Genomic DNA, 16,696 nt, shown 5'->3' on the forward strand with positions numbered 1-16,696 from the left:
ATTATTATTACCATACAGAGAATTAGACGATGTAGGCTACCCCCCTGCCTTCTTGGCTTATTTACATATTCAAACCTGTCTAAAAATACAACTCTGCCCCTTTAATGAAGACATAAGCTTTTTACTGATTTCAAAGAAATGTAGCATACACGTTTTGTGTGTAGGAAGCAGTAACCTCCCATTGCTGACCTATACGTATCTATAACTGGGCTAATAACTCACTAACTAGCAAAGAATATCAACACGTGCACACGCATGGCTCTGCTGATCGAAACTGATCTGAAAAGCACATTCACTCAGGGGTGATTGAAACGCTCATGAGCTACCTCAGCCAATAGAATTATACTCCGTTGCGTTCTGGTTCTGCCTACAACAAAATCACAGATTCAATCTTGCAAAGTTAGATTTGTTTTGGTTTGTTGCATTGAAAAGGGGCTGATATAATGTTGATTAGGTCAAATAAAAACATTGATCTATATAGTGCAAACTAATGGGGCAAACTCAGTGATGTTCAATCTCTTGCGTCTCTGCACGACCTGGCATTTCTTCTGCCGTGGCAGTCCTGGAGGAGGTTCTTCTGCGCACGTGCGCAGTTTAGAGGAACATTAGTGCTGTGTAGACTGTATCATTTGGAAGGAAAATGGAATGTACAGTACTAGGTATATTGGGATGAACTATGTCCATAATACAGTACATACTGTACTTAAATAACAGGATATAAAGAGAATATGAGGTGACCAGCATACAATGAATCTAAAGTGCCTTCGGAAAGTATTCAGACCCCATCCCCTTTTCCGTATTATGTTAAGTTAGACTTTTTCTAAAATGTATTACATTTAAAAGATTCCACATCAATCTACACACAATACCACATCATAACAAAGCAGAAACAGTGTTTTATACATTTTAGCAAATGCATTAAATTAAAAAACAGAAATACCTTTTTTACATAATTATTCACTTTTACCCTTTGCTATGAGACACGAAATTGAGATCAGGTGCATCCTGTTTCCATTGATCATCCATGAGATTTTTTTATACAACTTGATTGGAGTCCACCTGTGGTAAATTCAATTGATTGGACATGACTTGGCAAGGCCCACACCTGTCTATATAAGGTCACACAGTTGACAGTGCATGTCAGAGCAAAAACCAAGCCATGAGGTCGAAGGAATTGTCCGTAGAGCTCAGTAGAGACAGGATTGTGTGGAGGCACAGATCTGGGGATGGGTACCAAAAAATGTCTGCAGCATTGAAGGTCCCCAGAACAAGTGGCCTCCAAATCAAATCAAATGTTATTGGTCACATACACATGGTTAGCAGATGATGCGAGTGTAGCGAAATGCTTGTGCCTCTAATAGTTCTGACAGTGCAGCAATATCTAACAAGTAATCAAACAATTCCACAACAACTACTTAATACACATATATCTAAGTAAAAGGGGTGGAATACGAATATGTACATATAAATATATGGATGGGTCATGACCGACTGGCATAGTCGAGATGCAGTAGATGGTAAAAATACAGTATATACATCTGGGATGAGTAGTGCAAGATATGTAAACATCATTATTAAAGTGGCATTAATAAAGTAACTAGTGATCCATTTGTTAGAGTGGCCAATGATTTCAAGTATGTATGTAGGCAGCTGCCTCTCTGTGTTAGTGATGGCTGTTTAACAGTCTGATGGCCTTGACATAGAAGCTATTTTTAGTCTCTTTTTAGTCTCTGTAACATAGCTTTGATGCACCTGTACTGACCTCGCCTTCTGGGTGGTAGCGGGGTGAACAGGCAGTGGCTTGGTGGTTGTTGTCCTTGATGATATTTTTGGACTTCCTGTGACATCGGGTGCTGTAGGTGTCCTGGAGGTCAGGTAGTTCTCCCCGGTGATGCGTTGTGCAGACTGCACCACCCTCTGGACAGCCCTGCGGTTGTGGGTGGTGCAGTTGCTGTACCGGGATGTGTACACCGTGGAACTTGAAACTTTCCACCTTCTCCACTGCTGTCCCATCGATGTGGATAGGGGGGTGCTCCCTCTGCTGTTTCCTGAAGTCCACGGTTATCTCCTTTGTTTTGTTGACGTGAAGTGAGAGGTTGTTTTCCTGACACTACACTCTGAGTGCCCTCACCTCCTTGTCATTGTCATTGTTGGTGATCAAGCCTACTACTGTTGTGTCATTTGCAAACGTGATGATCAAATTGGAGGTGTGCATGGCCACGCAGTCATGGGTGAAAATGGAGTACAGGAGGGGGCTGAGCATGCACAATGCAGAAGAGGCTTCGGGACAAGTCTCTGAATGTCCTTGAGTGGCCCAGCGAGAGCCGAGACTTGAACCCGATCTAACATCTCTGGAGAGACCTGAAAATTGCTGTGCAGAAACTCCCCAAATACAGGTGTGCCAAGCTTGTAGCAATATACCCAAGAAGACTCGAGGCTGTAATTGCTGCCAAAGGTGCTTCAACAAAGTACTAAGTAAAGGGTCTAAATACTTATGTAAATGTGATATTTCAGTTTTTTGCAAACATTTGCATACATTTCTAAAACCTGGTTTTGCTTTGTCATTAGGGGGTAGATTGATGAGGAAAAAACTATTTTATCCATTTTAGAATAAGGCTGTAACGTAACAAAATATGGAAAAATTCAAGGGGTCTGAAAACTTTCCGAATATATATACATGGGGCATTAGTCTCAAGGATCAGGGCTGAGAACCGGGCAGGTAGCTGGCTAGTGATGGCCTCGTGATAGAAGCTGTTTCTCAGTGTCTTGGTCCCGGTTTTGATGCACCTGTACAGTCTCTGTCAGCTAGATGGTAGCATAGTACCACCAGACCGTGGCTCAGGTGGTTGAGGTCCTGCTGATCTTCTTGACCTTCCTTTGACACTGAGTGCTATAAATGTTCTGGAGGGAAGGCAGTGTGCCCTCGGTGATGCGGTTGAGGGTGTTACAGTTGCCGTACCAGGCGGTGATGCAGCCTGACAGAATGCTCTCAATGATGCATCTATAGAAGTTTGTGAGGGTCTTAGGGGCCATGCAGAATTTCTTCAACTGCGTGAGGTTGAAGAGGCAGTGTTGCGCCTTCTTCCCCAAGGTGATGGCAGCATTTCAGGTCATCAGTGATGTGCATGCCAAGGAACCTTTGAAGCTTTTGACTCGCTCCACTGCGGCCCCATTGATTTTGATGGGGGAGTGCTTCCTCTTCACTCTATGTCTCATGTCTACGCTGTATTGCAGGTGTAAACAACATTGTGCCTACCCATCTCAGAAGCTGCATCTCAGAAGCTGCTTCCTATTGTGTCCTGTGCAGGTAAATATATTGTTTACTTTTTGTGTGCTTTGAAATGCATTGTGTCATGATACAATTCCATCCTAAGTGATTTCGATATACCTAATATTATGACACATTTTTGTTGATTCTCTATGTCATTTCAAACTAGAAGATTATACTTTATACTCTGCAATTGAGCACCAATCCAGCTTTTGATTCAAACAAGCAAATTCAAACAAGCGAATGTACCGAGCTTGATTTTTAAACACGTCAATGAGTCTAATTAGTGTCATTCTCCCATCCCCAATAATGTTCCTAAAAGCTGGGCCCAGTCTCCGCCAGCCAGTCATTTCTTTAAGATGGCAGGGGGGCTCTTAACAAGATAAGTCCTGGAGGAACATTACCTGAACAAGCGAGCTGATGAAAATTACTGTAGTGTACCGCCGCCTGCTTGGAAACAGCTGAAGTGTTGTTCAAACGTCTCAGATAAAACAACCAACACGAGTACCACTAGAACACCTATAATTCCCACTCTGCACAGGGAAAGGCTGAGAAAGACGGGAGATGATCCTATTTGTACTGAGACTTGATTAAGAAACAGGCTTCAAATCCCGCTATTTAACAAGGTGGTGGGGATTAAAAAGTCTCTCAAATCCTGAGAACAGCAAACTGTTTGCCTGGAAAGCTCTTTTCATAGTGCTCCACTGAGGGCTGAAAGCTGAGAGGAGAAACCACTACTCACCTCCTCTCATTAAAATGATCTCAGCTCTCACAGAGTGATTGGTCCAAGGGACTTGATGACTGCCAGACAGATGCAGGCATTATTTCACTGTTTCTTTCTAACATAGGAAGGAACGACCTTGGCTTAAGCATGTTTTTCAGACGCCATTCTCTGTGGTTCCAACAGATATGAGGCATTTGGCATTGGGGGAGGGCTTTGTGTGTGTGTGTGTGTGTGTGTGTGTGTGTGTGTGTGTGTGTGTGTGTGTGTGTGTGTGTGTGTGTGTGTGTGTGTGTGTGTGTGTGTGTGTGTGTGTGTGTGTGTGTGTGTGTGTGTGTGTGTGTGTGTGTGTGTGTGTGTGTGTGTGCCCTTGTGTTGATATCTGCTCTGGCTTTGACTGCTGTTGGCAATTTAAGATAGGGTGTTCTCACAATGCCTCAGCAGCCTGAGATGTGCAATATTGACTGGTTTCAATTTCCTCCATTTTGACAGCCCATTTCGGCCGCAACTCTGAATAAACAGGGCCATAGTCTCAGGCATTGCAGTACACATCACTCTCCGATGAAATGTTCCCCTCTCCCCCAAGCCAACAACACTGGCATACATAACACTGGATGAATATAGCCTGGACACAGCCTCAGATTACTGCAAACCACAGTCAAGTCCAATAGAAGCACCAAATGATTTACGTATCCTCAAACTGAAGTAATTTTGAATGGTATATGCACCATTAAAAATAAAATGAAGAAATGATCAAGCCAACGGTTGACGCTCATTGAATTACATGTTCAGCTTGACAGCTCTGTGTTGGTGAAGAAATGAAAGTAAAATTAGATTTAGAAAAATGAATATGGGGAATAACAGTATTGCTTTCTCGGAATTGTCAAACTTGACAGTGCTATTACCATCACTACAAGATCAGCAGTTGGCATGTTGTATTCGGTGTACAGAATTTAGCCATTTCACCCCCCGCTGTTTCAATGGACTGATTGAATTACATGTAAATGAAGGAAACGGAGCAATTTCAACAACATTGCCTCTTTTATCATAGTCCTAATCCAACTGACAAACCCTTTTTGGCAATATGGAAGTAAAGCACTACTGGAAAGCATCCGAATATAAACACACCTTCAAAACATCACAGCTAGTGGAGGCCATGTCCATAAAAACTGCTTTTGGTAAAGAACTGAGACAATTTTCTGATAGCGTTATAGTAACACATTGTTGAAGTCTAATCCGTTGACAAAGAGTATACTAGTGTGTATGTGCCAGGGAGCTCTGACCTGATATATGAGGGTCATATTCTATACAGACCATTCTTCTTAGCTCTTCCACATCGTGCTCTAAGTCAGGGCTGAGGCGGAGACTCCATGAATGACCCTTAATGTGACAGAGAAATGGGGATCACTTTCTCTCTGTGGCTGTGCCAGCAGTCTGATGATATCGACTAGATGGTGTGAGCGGGCGGGGGAGACTCCAAAAAGCGGATTAAAGCGAGGAGATAAGGCAATCCACTGTAATTAAGCCCTATCTCTGGACAGCCACTGAAGAAGATACATCATCCTTCACAGCCTTGCCACTGTTGAAATACACTAACAATTATTCAATAATACATTTTTATGCATGCATGAGCCAAACACTAATAGGACATATTTTAACTACAACATTATAGCGTACTGTTCAACTAAATTAATTGGGAATGCATTTATGATCAATGTAATGCATCACCTTTTTCATATTTTTTAATCACTCTATTGTAATTGTATCAGCTCTGTTGTCAGGCCTTTTATGATGCAGCCTATGTTAATTTCCCTTTCCAGACATTTCTAATTGAAAGTGAGATATATAGGCTTGTGGCACTAGACATACTACAGGAGACATTAGCCAGGGCCCTCGGGGTGCCACTGCTGCTATCCATCCTGCATTGTTAACAGGAAGTTAATAACATGAAGTTGAAGTATAATGAGAAGTCACCTTACAGGGTGCTGGAGTTACTCCTTCAGAGGACACTGTGAAATATGTCTGGACAAGGGTCCTCCACAATCAACCATCTCTGATCTCCAGTTCACACAGAAAAATTAGCATAGAGTGAAAATTTGACTGTGAATGGTGGTGCATGAGAAATGATAGGATTCAAATGAAATACATTGATTAAATGAGGTGAAAATACTTGGATCCTCTGGTTTAAAAGGACTTGTAGTTGACAAAGAAAAATATTACACTCCCAAGCAAATGTGCCCTGTCTGTTTCAAATTGATATTTATCAAGTGAGAAATTGCAATAACCCTAGACTTTGAAATAATATTGTATTGTAATGACGGTTTTTACCTTTGTTGAATCAATAATTCCTTAGGTCCATGTGTTGCGTTGTTTCCCTACTGTTAGGAGATTTTCACCATTTAGTTTCTAGCTACTATAGGCTTTTTACTGTAGCTCTGAGACCCTTTATGTCATCTAGTGTTGCACCAAAGATGTTTCCCAAATTGTTTTATAACACAGAATACATTCATCAAAGTATTATATTTTCTTAAATCTTTTCTCTTCTAGATTCCAACACGATCATGCAATGTCTCTGGACATGGTAAGTGTTTCAAAGGCTTTCCTATGCAGAGGGTTATTAGACATGGGTAAACAGAAGCCATCTTTGAAATGCTCTGACATTTCCTCATCAACTGAAATGCAAACAGTGTGGAGCCTTCATCATTTTCCAGTAGAAAAGGTCTGATAGCACCGAATGTTGCGGTCAACACTGTGCAAGGGGACGTGAGACCACATATGTGACTACATTACACCAGCTAGCCATTCCATGTACCACCCCCTGCTGTTCACCTCTGGCAGTCATAGCAACCACAAAGGAATTATAAACGGCTTGGAATAGGTTGTCCTTCATGAATGATACTGTTAAGCTTCCAACTATCTGGGTAATACATACACCACAGCTTTACATCAGGTGTTGCTGTTTGTCATGGCCTTATCGGAGGTTTCCCCCCTCTTGTCCTTTATCATACACTGTAACACCTTGACAGGAAGAGATAGCAGAAAGTACGAGGTGTCCTTTTCTACAGGTGAAAGTCTCTTAAAGGCCTAATGTGGAGGGAGTCGTAAAATCTCAACTATTATTGCCATCCATTAATGGTCTACACTTCATTCAGCACCAATTAGGCTTTTTCTCCCCATCCTCTGTATCCTGAGGCAACCAGTCTAGGATTTGGAGATGGGGAGAGACAACCCTTCCACTAGGAGCACTGACTCACCAGGTTTAAGTACTCAGACTGCTTGAGTCTCCTCTCGAGAATGATATCCAGAGGGAAACAAAGAAGTCATAATTGTTTGAGTGAAAGACTTTATGTCTCTGCACTGCAAGGTCAGATATTTACCGCCCAAAAAACGGAATGTGATAAGTGATCTCTGGGATGGGAGGATTTCTTATAGAATAACTTACAGTAGTAGGGTGTGTCACAGTCAAGTGTAAAATGTAAGCTATATACTGCATGTTTTTTTGGTTAATTTATAATTAATTATTAATAGGAGAAGGCTGGCTTGGAAAAAGGTAAGCATCAGCTTCAATAGAATAAGTTTTAAAAAATAGCAGAGGACAGAGTAGTAACCAAACTATAATTGTGTGATCACTTGCATGCCAACTTCAACCTTGTCCCGCCCAAAAAGCCATTGTTCTCAGAGGTTCATTTGTGACTATATTATCACGAGAACTAGGGTAATTGCCAACAAATGACAAAAAAAGGACTATTGAAAACCAATTTGGCTTATAACTGACCGTGTGATGTCCTCTCAGCAGGTGGTTATTCATAATACAGCAGGTAATTCATATGAATTATTTCCTACCTGTCATTCACCTTGTTCCAGCCGCTCACTGTTGAAGTAATTGTAGTTGCTGTAGATTTCACGCTGGCACCTACGGCTGCTTTCTTGGCTGACCTTCCTGGACTCTCCCTTCAACCAATTATCTGTGGGCCTTGCAGAGAAAGACACAAGTGTAAATATTCCAACGAGAATCCTGTGACCTCATTGATCCACAGCCAATACTTCCTGAAACTGATCCTGGTCAATACATAACTACAGAAATAGCTAAGGATGGTAGCGTAAAAATAGAGCATACAGATGTACATGTTATGTTAGTGCACTATGCTACTGCCATCTGTGGTTGTCAGTCATTAAAATGTAAAAAGCTAATTTGTGAAAAACATTGAAAATTTGGCAATGTGCACTGAGTATGTTAAGCATTTTCATCAGTTAAACAAATCAGTGAGGTAACTTGCTGAGGTGGTTATGGGTATGATATTAAATTTAGATATGTGATTAGAGTACAGTGAGATTCCACATGTCCACAACACTTTAACAGAAGATGATTTGTAAGTCAAGCCATCTGACAGATTGAATGGAAGGTATGTGACCAACAAAATGTCCTCAATAGAAACAGTTCAGTGAGCATTCTTTCTGAAAACCTCTGGAAATGGTTATGAATACATCACATTGGCCTTTCTACATGCTCCACCTCTGAATTCAGTATTCACAGCTAGCAAACCAGCGGGGGGCTACATTTGCCTTAAAATGTCTCATCTCCAAATGAAAACAGGCCACCTCCATGCAAAGAGCTGTGATGGTAAGTATGAGAGCAGGGTCATTTGGTGCCAACAAAGTATTGGTAAAATGAGTTTCCATGGAGACTGATATGCTCTCATATGCGAAGAGTGGCATTTTGGAATGAATGAAGCAAACTGCGGGGCACAAGATAATGGGCTTAGACAAAGAGAGACAGTGTCAACACCAGTGTGTTCACCCAGTCTGAGGTTTCTCCACACAAAGAAAGAGCTTCACCTGTAATGCACATGTCCTGCTGCCACTAAGTGTTTAGGCCTTCCATTGTTAGGTCAAATCCCTAGAAATGGGTCCTCTTAAAGAAAATAGATTAAAACATTTTTTTTTATTAATACCTCAACGAGTGAAATTTCACAGATAAATGTGTGTGGAATTACATCCTAACAGCTTTCACAGTTATAGTGTACGGGTAAAGTAATACAGTCGCCTATGAAACAAATACCCATAAAGCACTGCTCAAAGGTGACCCTTTTGATGGGGCTTCCTGTAATGCTCTGTGAGGAAGCAGGAACTAGAGCAACTGAAATGCCTTTGAATCCCATGACCTCTGTGCCAAGATCATGTTGAAACAACTACACTGTGATGATTGTCAGAGAAATTGACATGCACACACACAGCAATAGACGTGTGACAATGCAGACACAAGACACAACCTCCGATGCCTATCTTTTCAGCGAGCGCCACTGTCATTGGTTGCAAGGTGAGCCACCTGCACACGCCTTAGAAACGTATTGATGTGATTGAGTTGGGATTTTTGCTTATCTCCGTAATATCAGTCACCTTGTTTTTCTATCAAAAGTCAACAACGGCACTATCTAACCCTGATATGGAGCCAATTAAATCCTTGTTTCAATCTACCGTGCCAGGGTGCTGTGAAGTGCATTCTAATGTCTCCTCAATTCAACACTTAACCCCTCAGAGTCTGGGCTCCTGCATTTGGTGAATTTAGAGACTGGGATGATTCAGGGATGGCTCAGCATACAGACCATTTGTGTGTCCACAGCCTGGGGTATATGTGGAGCAGGAGCCTACGGTTTATCAGAGAGGTAAGGGAGAAGGTGACGCTATTGACATGCAGAGGCACAGCTAAGCCACTTCAGATCCCAATCGATCACAGGTCCACTCCACTACATGTGGGATTCTCCCAATAAACCCAGATTTGTCCTGTCTGCCTCCTAGACCCCCGGGACAGAGAGAGCTGGACTGTACCCATCCAACTCTAATATAGTCACAATTTGCACTGGCCAGACAAGTCAAATTTCCTCTAATTTGGTATTTGCCCATGTCAATGAGTCTGGTTCCTCTCAAGGTTTCGTTGAGTTCTCGTGAAGGACTTTCTTTACCTTGTTAATACTGTCCACTTAGGATAGCTTCATAAAGGTCCGGAGTGGGACTATTTTAAATGGTCTGTGACAGTGACGTTGTAAAAAGCTCCTTAAAATCAAACTGTAATTGGATTAGCTAGGAATGAGTCCCAGACTTCATCTAACGGGGCTGCAGGAGCATCCTTATTAACCTGGCCCAACACTGACTTGACTGATGGCTGGCCCGCTTTGTTTGTTTTGCCTGATCTCTGTCAGTCACACCCCACATAATTACTGTGTGCCTTCGCAGGTTACATATTGAATATTAGCTGCACTGTAAGCAAACTTTAATTACATGGGCAAGTGGGTTGAGTTAATAAGGCTGCTTCAAAACACACAGTGCATCTCCCTCCTCCAGTTACCATGGCGTTGTGTTCAGGGATGGATAGGGTGTTTGTGCAGCTATGTTCTGTGATGTAAATAAAATGGTGGCAAAATGATAAGCAGACTGGTTGACATCCTGTCTGGAGAGACTTGACAGTTTGAAATGACATTAATGCGTATCTCGTTATTATTAAATCTATATGTTCTGTACCTACAGTATGCTATCGAAAATGGTGTGTTGTGCCTAGTTGAATTTGTGTCGATGCCTATCTCCTAGAACCCATTGCTGATTCCTCTCATGCCTGTGTAGCGATGCAGAAGCCATCGACTCTGATGTTCACAGGTCAAGTCAGATTCATCTCAGGGCTATCTGATATCAATGCATCCCAGCGCTGTGCTGTGCTGTGTGAGAGAAATGACACATTTAGATTACATGGGTGCCTTTAAAAGCCTTCAGCTGTACCGCGCCAGGCTTTCAATAGGTGGGAACACAGCGTTCATGTTATCTCCCTGGCTGCCAGTGCTCTCTTTTGCAGGCTTCTTTTAAAGGCAAGCCCACAAGGTCTTATTATTGGCAGGTTCAAAGGCAATATAAATCAGCTATGACACGTCCCATCGTTGTTATGTAGGGCGCAGAGGCCTCTGTCTGCGTCAGCCAGGGTCTCAGGTTGACCCTTTGTGTCTGAGGCGAGATCACATTAACAACCTGACTCATTACATTAACAGTGCTGCTACCAGCACAACATGAATAATGCCTACCCTTTCTGAAGGGGTTACAAACCAGTCAGAGCACAGCACACGGGAAGAAAGCATCATACTATTAGTATCCATGAATCCATAAACGACACGCGCTGTCTAGAAATGGGTACGGACGTTGAAACCTATGCAAAGGCACTTTCTTCAACACATTAACGGTAGATGAGAGACAATATCTGTGAGTGAAACCTGCTGTTTACATTGTGTTCTCTGTTTCAAAGCGTAGGGGCTCGGTGGGAAATGTCTTTAGTATCAATCAAGCCAATCGTTTTGCTCGGCTGCTGATGCTTTGTTAATGGTTTTTATTCAGTGCACGCCGTGCTACGCTTGGGACCATTCCATTGGGTCAGCAGAATTTGGGGGATTCTTTTCTTGCACAGCAGCTCAATCTTTTTTAACCTTCCCCACCCCACCCTCCCTTCCTTTCTCATCCCAGCACCGGGGGATCTGTCACAAATCAAGGCTGGGGAGGTCAATAAAAGCAAACCATGCCCGACGCACTGACTGACACATCAAAAGTTCCCTGGCTGCGATACACGCTCTGCCTTCCTTCCTTCCGACCACTTTAGCTTGGTCCGAGGGGAGCCCCATAATCCATGCTTCTCAAAGTGTGCTTAATCAACCTCTGATTAAGAGAGAGCACGTTGAGAGGTGCCGAGCAAAGCAACCCCCCACCCCCGCAGGCATCTCCAGGCCCCATCCACTCCACAAACCTTGAGTCAAACAAAAGAGGCAAAGGAGAGGAGGGTTGGCGGTGGGGTGGAGGAGTTCTTGATTTGTTTGTTTTCTCCTCTTTGTCCTTTGTCCCCATCAAACAACGTATTCTCTTTTGTTCTGTGTTGGGCCCTCCTTCCATTCACATCCACAAATGGGAATTACAATTCTGACGTTTCAGTCTTTTTCTCATTTATTTTTTTCTCTTTCTTTTTCTCTCCTCCCTTTTTCCTGTTTTTGTTATGAGTGTCCTCCGGGTGTTGGAGAATGAATCAAACATCAGGGTGTTGGTGGGAAGGGCACAGCGTTTCCTGAATGGATTGAATGCAGAGAGGGGTGTCTTGGTGGTGTAGAGCAGCAGTGGAGGTGACAGCAAATGGCCTCGCTAGGGGGACCAGGTGCACATGGGGTTGAGTTTGACCTCTATCATACGCCCTTCACCACATGTACTCATTTTTCTCTCAGTTTCTCTCACTCACTTTTATCCTGCTGATCGCTTTCTTTACACTTTGGTCTTCTAGGTCTTTGCCAGCAGTTAGTGTATCTTTGCACAAGATTAAGCTGTGTAGATTTCAAAGATATTAAGTTTAATCACTTGGTATGTTCAAGAGGGAATGCTTTCATTTTGTATGTTTGTCTAATAAGAGACGTTAAACAGTATTTCCAATTTCCAAAACGGCACAAAGAAAGCTACTTCAACTCAAAAGTGGTTGAGAACTCAAAAGTGGTCGAAAACACAAGCATTGTATGACCAACTTGCTCATCTAACTCGGGAAGATTGGACTCGATAAGAAAAAGTTAATATTTAGGCGGTAGAAAAGTCCCAATAAGTACATTATTAAGTGAAAGCCACAGAGAGAGATAAAAGAACAGATATATGGATCTTTTCAACCCACACTCCTCTATCTCCTCAGCCATCCTCCTCTGTCAACCAACTCTGCTATTTCAGACACACTCTGATCAACAAAGTACTGCGCTTGTCCATAGCAACACCCACATAAAACACACAGTCAAGGTTGTATAATCTCTTTACCCTCATCCTAGAATATAAGCCTCTTCTGCCATACCCACAGCACACGCAGGTCACTAAGTGGTGAAAACAGCAACTCTTATAATGGCTTATGGTATTCAAAACGCATGAATTTATGACCCTGTAAATGATATCCAAAAAGGCTATGGTACTGTCAGCATGCAGGTATTGTCATGGAATTTTTACAGTGGGTGGTACATCAGCCTACATGTTCCATCTGTGGTCCCTGTGCAGATAGAAAATGGTCTCTTCCTGCCACAGACAGCTTTTCAACTTTGATGTAAAGAATTTTTTTCCCCCAAAGCCATATCTCCTCAATCTCTCTCCCCTTCTCCTCCCCTCTCCTTGTATCAATTAGATTTTTGCATGTCAAGTCAGAAAGATGTTGTCAGGGGAGATAGCGCTCTTGTCTCATGTGATTGAGGTGGCAGCCATTTATAACAGAGCAGCCCAAAACGACAGATCCCCACTTATCTCAGCTACAGCTCGACTGCCGATGCCCTTTACATTGAGGCAATGAGGATGAAGGTCTCACTGGGTCACTTTGTCAAAAGCAGCAGGACTATTACAAATCTCCCCAATCCATCCTTGTGTGGGGCATGGAGCTTTCCATTGGGAGCAGAGTGGGCTGTTTCAGCTCTGCCTCTCTCCTCAACCGATCTCTCCGTCTGTCTCTCATGCCAGGGTGTCTCACAGGAGGGTTGTTATCAGAAAGGGCCCATTTGTTATCCTGGTTTCACTACATCACCAAACCAGCTATTTGCTTATTTTATCTATCAAGGGAACCCTGTTAATGCGAGCTATAAAATGTGTGTACTATTGTAGCAATCAAGTTCAGCCTTAGGACTGATTCTAGTCACATGAAATAGTCAACAACCGGAGGCAATTACACTAGCAGTAGGAAGATTGACACTGGTACTTTGATGTGAACAACTTGAACATGGAGTTATACCCCCTTTGAAAAAGCTGGTCTGATCCCTATGTTAACACATATGTAAAATCTTAATTTGATCACACTGCTGCAGGAGATGTTTCCTGGAATAAAGGAAATGTAGTGTATTTGAGGTTAAAAAAGGCTTCTGAAGTTTGTGATTTCCACTTTGAATTTCCAGGCTAAATTTTCCCATACCAAAAATGTATGAAACCCTACAAAAATCTCAAATAATTACAATCAACATAATAATTCAAATGTCCAGTTGCTGCAGGATTATTTTCTTGCTGTAGCAAACTGGCTCCAATTAAGATCCTAGATCTGTATTGTGGGGACTAATTGTGCGTCATACAGAGCCCTTGATGGAGTGAACGTTTCTTCTATAGATGGATCCTCTTATTAGCCAAAGATTGCATACGTGCCTACGTGCTTTGACATCTGCACCTCTGACTGGCTGTCTGCCTGCCTCGGTCCAGGAACACTGACTGACTGCCTCGGTCCAGGAGCACTGACGGACTGTCTGCCTGCCTCGGTCCAGGAGCACTGACTGACTGACTGCCTCGGTCCAGGAGCACTGACTGACTGTCTGCCTGCCTCTGTCCAGGAACACTGACTGACTGACTGCCTCGGTCCAGGAACACTGACTGACTGCCTGCCTCGGTCCAGGAGCACTGACTGACTGACTGCCTCGGTCCAGGAGCACTGACTGACTGCCTCGATCCAGGAACACTGACTGTCTGCCTGCCTCGGTCCAGGAGCACTGACTGACTGACTGCCTCGGTCCAGGAACACTGACTGACTGACTGCCTCGGTCCAGGAGCACTGACTGACTGCCTGCCTCAGTCCAGGAACACTGACTGTCTGCCTGCCTCGGTCCAGGAGCACTGACTGACACTGCCTCTGTCCAGGAACACTGACTGACTGCCTGCCTCGGTCCAGGAGCACTGACTGACACTGCCTCGGTCCAGGAGCACTGACTGACTGCCTGCCTCAGTCCAGGAACACTGACTGTCTGCCTGCCTCGGTCCAGGAGCACTGACTGACACTGCCTCGGTCCAGGAACACTGACTGACTGCCTGCCTCGGTCCAGGAGCACTGACTGACACTGCCTCGGTCCAGGAACACTGACTGACTTCTACCCTCAAGCCATAAGACTCCTGTATATAGTCTCGCTATTGTTATTTTACTGCTGCTCTTTAACTACTTTTATTTCTTATTCTTATCCGTATTTTTTAAAACTGCATTGTTGGTTAGATCCTGTAAGTAAACGTTTCACTGTAAGGTCTACTACACCTCCTGTATTCTGCGCATGTGGCTAATAAAATTTGATTTGATTGCCTCGGTCCAGGAACAGTGACTGACTAACAGACTGCCTCGGTCCAGGAACACTGACTGACTGACTGCCTCGGTCCAGGAACACTGACTGACTAACTGACTGGGGATAATGTATCCCACCTCGACAGCCAATATTTCATAAACCTGAGAGCAAATCCCATGATTTATAACTTTCACTTATTACCCAAGACACTTGAAATGATTGATTTATCCTCCCCAGCTGAAGCTATGTATATATATCAGCATTGAAAAAATGGAAGGGAAAAAAAGACAATTACCTGACTAGGTGCCATGGGGGAGATCTTTCCTTTAATGAGCCAGTCAACCTTCATGTGACAGTCGCATGCCCTCTGTGTCTCCATCATGCACTGTGACTCCGCCGTCATTATCAGTCAGACGGACGGACGGATGGATGCCCTATCTATGCAAATTCACTCCTCTCCATTTAGTTATACAGGTTCCAAAGAATATCAATATCAACGAGTGGCTAAATATTATCGCATTTCAGGTTCAATAAGTAGTCAGGTCAATACAATACATTGTGAGTATTCAGTTGAAGTCGGAAGATTACATACACTTAGGTTGGAGTCATTAAAACTCGTTTTTCAACCACTCCACAAATTTCTTGTTAACAAACTATAACTTTGGCAAGTCGGTGAGAACATCTACTTTGTGCATGACACAAGTCATTTTTCCAAAAAATAGTTTACAGCCAGATTATTTCACTTATAATTCACTGTACCACAATTCCAGTGGGTCATAAATGTACATACACTAAGTTGACTGTGCTTTCAAACAGCTTGGAAAAGTCCCGAAAATGGTGTCATGGCTTTACAAGCTTCTGATAGGCTAATTGACATAATTTGAGTCAATTGGAGGTGCACCTATGGATGTATCTGCTTGACATCATGGGAAAATCAAAAGAAATCAGCCTCACACAAGTCTGGTTCATCCTTGGGAGCAATTTACAAATGCCTGAAGGTACCACGTTCATCTGTACAAACAATAGTACGCAAGTATAAACACCATGGGACGCATTCTGTCTCCTAGAGATGAACGTACTTTGGTGCGAAAAGTGCAAATCAATCCCAGAACAACAGCAAATAACCATGTGAAGATGCTGTAGGAAACAGGTACAAAAGTATCTATATCCACAGTAAAATGAGTCCTATATCGACATAACCTGAAAGGCTTACCTCTATCCTATAAATCTTTTATCTCAATCCTATAGAAAATGTGTGGGCAGAACTAAAAAAGTGTGTGCGAGCAAGGAGGCCTACAAACCTGACTCAGTTACACCAGCTCTGTCAGGTGGAATGGGCCAAAATTCACCACTTATTGTGGGGGGCTTGTGGAAGGCTACCCGAAACATTTGACCCAAGTTAAACAATTTAAAGGCAATGCTACCAAATACTAATTGAGTGTATGTAAACTTCTGACCCACTGGGAATGTGATGAAATAAATAAAAGCTGAAATAAATCATTCTCTACTATTATTCTGACATGTCACATTCTTAAAATAAAGTGGTGAGCCTAACTGAGACAGGGAATTTTTACTTGGATTAAATGTCAGGTATTGTGAAAAACTGAGTTTTAATATATTTGGCTAAGGTGTATGTAAACTTCCGACTTCAAC

The 16,696-nt window shown here is 42.9% G+C and overlaps 1 protein-coding gene across 4 annotated transcripts in view; it reads right to left on the reverse strand.

Annotated features, from left to right (window-relative positions):
• The window catches only part of LOC118371835 (RNA binding protein fox-1 homolog 3-like), a 498,524-nt gene that overhangs the window by 426,795 nt on the left and 55,033 nt on the right, over positions 1-16,696 (reverse strand). For 3 of the 4 annotated variants that reach the window (XM_052491349.1, XM_052491350.1, XM_052491345.1), the window contains exon 2: positions 7,833-7,954. The gene's annotated coding sequence lies outside the window, so the exon portion shown is untranslated. Of the gene's footprint in view, positions 1-7,832; positions 7,963-16,696 lie in introns of all 4 variants that reach the window. The other variant, XM_052491346.1, reaches the window with a different exon arrangement.

The sequence above is a fragment of the Oncorhynchus keta genome, chromosome 32 (assembly GCF_023373465.1).
Source record: "Oncorhynchus keta strain PuntledgeMale-10-30-2019 chromosome 32, Oket_V2, whole genome shotgun sequence".
Lineage (NCBI taxonomy): Eukaryota > Metazoa > Chordata > Actinopteri > Salmoniformes > Salmonidae > Oncorhynchus > Oncorhynchus keta.